Consider the following 3,605-nt stretch of genomic DNA (forward strand, 5'->3'; position numbering starts at 1 on the left):
TAAGTGGGTCTCATAAGGCCATGTACAGATGTTTAGTTTTTACCAGGAGTATCCCCTCTTCCCAATAGAAACCAAAAGGTTACAAACATTCTAACTCTTTCTTCTGGACCAAAAACGGTGGTTCCAGGAAAAAAATAAGCTGACTTGAAGCAGGTAGAAGTTGACTGGAAGAGTTTGTTTTCTGGGGGAAATTAACCTTTATACACTTTCCCTCAGTGTCACTCTTCCTGGGAAACCAAAGGAAAGGCTCCTGTGCCTTCCAGAGACCACCTTGGTCAGGAGGAGGTTCAGGGAACAGTTGCTTTAGCTCCTCCCATGGACTGGGAGAGGAAGGGACCAGCAGCCACCACTCTCTGTCTCTTCCCCAGACTGGACAGTCCCTGCTGCTCCCTCCACTCTGAGGGAGGGAGGCCAGGATCAGATAAGAGGAGACAGTTCCCTGCCTGTTCCCCTGACCCCAGTCTGGGAATGAATGGAGCATCTTTCCCCATGGCTCCACTTCCTCCAGGGACCAGGAGGAGTAGAGCAGGCACTGCTTCCTACACCTTCCCCAGACTAGAATCACCCCTGTCTCAGGAAAGTGCAGAGAGCAGGGGAGAGGGGCACATGCAGGCTGAATGCCTGTTCACTCCCTCTCCTGATAAGATTTCTGCTGGTGGAGATTTCTCAGAAATCTCCACCAGTAGAAACGAATGTCAACCAGTTCAACTGGGTCCAATGCCAGTAGGCAAACAAACAAACAAAACCAAAACCCAAAAAATTAGTTGCTTCTATTTTGGACTGGAAATTTACCTGTGTTTATGCTAGGGTTTTGGCGCACACTCAGAAGTGATTAGATGCCCTGTTGAGGTGTGCTATGGTACCTAACTCGCAGTAAGGTCTATTGCAATTGAGACTTTAGGGAACTCCCATAAACATTCTACCTCTGTCGCCAAAGAGACGTCTAACAGTAGGCACAAAAATGCACTAAACTCACAATGATGGCACTGAATTCAGCTCAAAGAACACGTCCATGATGGTGGTGATGCCCATGGCATTTCTAACCACCTTGCGATGAGAACTCCTGCTCAGGAAATGAGACTAAGTTCAAGAGGGAGAGTGCTTCTGTATCCTATTGCTTGTAGCATTTCTCTTGGGAGTTGGAGCATCCCCCAGTCCCTACTGGGGGACAGCTTACACACTTTACGCTTGGCAGTGGTAACTGGGAATCCAGGACTCCCTCAAACTCCAGGAATGATCTTCTCCCTCAGCCACAGAGGCTGTGGTTGTGTGTACATCTGAAGCCATTTAAAAATGGCAGCCGCTAGTACATTCGAGTTGATTTGGTGTGGATAAGCCACAAATGATAAAAAATGCAGCAAACCCTCTCCAACTTTAACACTGATTGAAGCAGTTGTGTGTGAGGAAGAAGAGAAGAAGTTCCCAAAGGCCAGACCAACAACTACTAGATGGCCTGTGTATGATAGGCTCCACGAGTGAGGAAGGTGAACTAGATTAGGCTCTTTAGAATCACAGCTCACATAGAATACAGTCTGTTGCCCAAGATCTGCTTCTCAGAACCACCCTTATTTTCCCTTATTTATATATTATATAGATTCCTGCAGTCTACTTTTAACTATCTCCAACTGTGTGTCAATCATGTACCACTGAACTATGATGTGGAGTAAGTCCTACAGAAGGTGATGGCTTTATAAAACATAAATCCCTGCCATCCTGTGTAACATCATGTCATGGTGAATAAAGCTTTGCACCTGCATTGACACAACTTTGTATGACTAAATGATATTTATAGGCATTTCTAGAGTATATACCACTGTTATATCAGAATTCATTACCAGATTAAGGCTAAAAACATCACTGTTACCTCTAAAGGATGGTAATTCTCTGGTCATTCAAGTCCATGTCTTCCCAACCTTGATGTTGCATCTCTGTTAAGGTTTTTTTATGACATTAACACATTAGAGATTTTCTGCTTATTAAATGGGCTTGTTTTAGCTTCTGAAGGTGATGAAACCCAGTACCTTGCAGAAGAAAAAATCATTACTATGGGTCTTTCTGTGAAAATATGTTGTCCTTGGCCAGTACTACAGCGAATCTGGACTTCATTGGCCAAAGCATCCTCACTGAGAATAATAGGTCTAGTTGGGAAGTGGGTATCTGAATAGGTAGAGCCCAGCAAAGGATGAAGGCTTTGAAAAAGATCCAGAATTTGATTCCAGGCAACAAAACCAATAGCCATGAACTAATCACTTGGACACGGTTGCTTGAACCTGGATTAAAAAATCTTAGCATATTAAAAAATTACTTCACAATCATGTGGTACTTGAGTTTTCATTATATAAATATATATTCTGCCCCATGCCAAAAAGATAAAAGCAACAATATTCTGCTTAGGAACAGTCATTCTTCTGTTACTTTCCATGGCAAAATTGTTTCAGCTGCAGTGCCATACCAATGAAGTTCGGCGCGCAGAGCAAAGCCTGCAGCAGCAGCCCACTTTATCCCTGTGCGTAGGCAACACATGGGGGGACATGCGCTCCCCTGAGATTGGCCCTTGGCAGGTGGGGGTGGGGGTGATGGCCACTGCGCCCTCCTCCCCCAAGAGTGTGAAGGTGCTGAGAGAAGCGCTGGCGGCACTACCAGTTTGCCCCCCCCACCTTTGGTCCCAGTTTGCCCCCCCCACCGTTCTGGTCCCTCAGGATCAGAAGGCACCAGTCGCCCGTGGTCCCATGCATAGATCTGGGGGGCACACGCCCCCCCATGCTTGCCTGGGAGTGTACTCAGCAGTGGGAGCCACCCTTCCCACATCCCTGCACCTCCCCAAATGCACAACTAGTGGCTCCATCATGTGTTGTTTGTTCAACCCATGCAAAAACAACCCCATTAAAGGGGTGCAAAAGCATTTAACCCACTTTAAAGTGCAATGCACACATGCTCCTCATTTAGTCTACACGCAGCCTAAATTGCTTTATACTCAAAAGCACAGGCCTGTAGTTAACACATTTCCCCAGAGAACAAAGATGGTAAGTGTTATTTCAGGATGCCTAGTAGAACCTGGTTGATGTAAAATTGAACATGAGTCACCAGCGTGATGAGGTAATAAGTAAGGCTAATTGCATTCTTTCTTGCATCAACAGGAGTATCATGATAATTTCCCTCTATGCAGCATTGGTGAGGCCGCAGATGGAGTACTGCATCCAGTTTTGGGCACCGCACTTCAAGAGGGATGTGGATAACCTTGAGAGGGGTCAGAGAAAGGCTACTTGTATGGTGAGAGCCTGCAGGTAAGACCCTATGAAGACAGACTGAGGGATCTGAATCTCTTTAGCCTCTGCAAGAGAAGGCTGAGAGGCGATCTTGTGGCTGCCTACAAACTCATCGGGAGGGCCAGCAGGGAATAGGGGACACTCTATTTACCAGGAATAATGGCTACAAATTGAAGAAGAACAGATTCAGATTGGACATACGGAAGAAGTTCTTTACGGTAAGGGTTGCCAAAATATGGAATGGGATCCCAAGGGAGGGGGTGCTTTCCCCTACCCTGGAGGTGTTCAAGAGGAGATTGGCCCCTTGCCCCCCTGTCTGCAGAGGGGGCTTGGCGGGGC

Source organism: Gavialis gangeticus, unplaced genomic scaffold (genome assembly GCF_001723915.1).
Source record: "Gavialis gangeticus isolate Ggan-Ray unplaced genomic scaffold, GavGan_comp1, whole genome shotgun sequence".
Classification (NCBI taxonomy): Eukaryota; Metazoa; Chordata; order Crocodylia; family Gavialidae; genus Gavialis; species Gavialis gangeticus.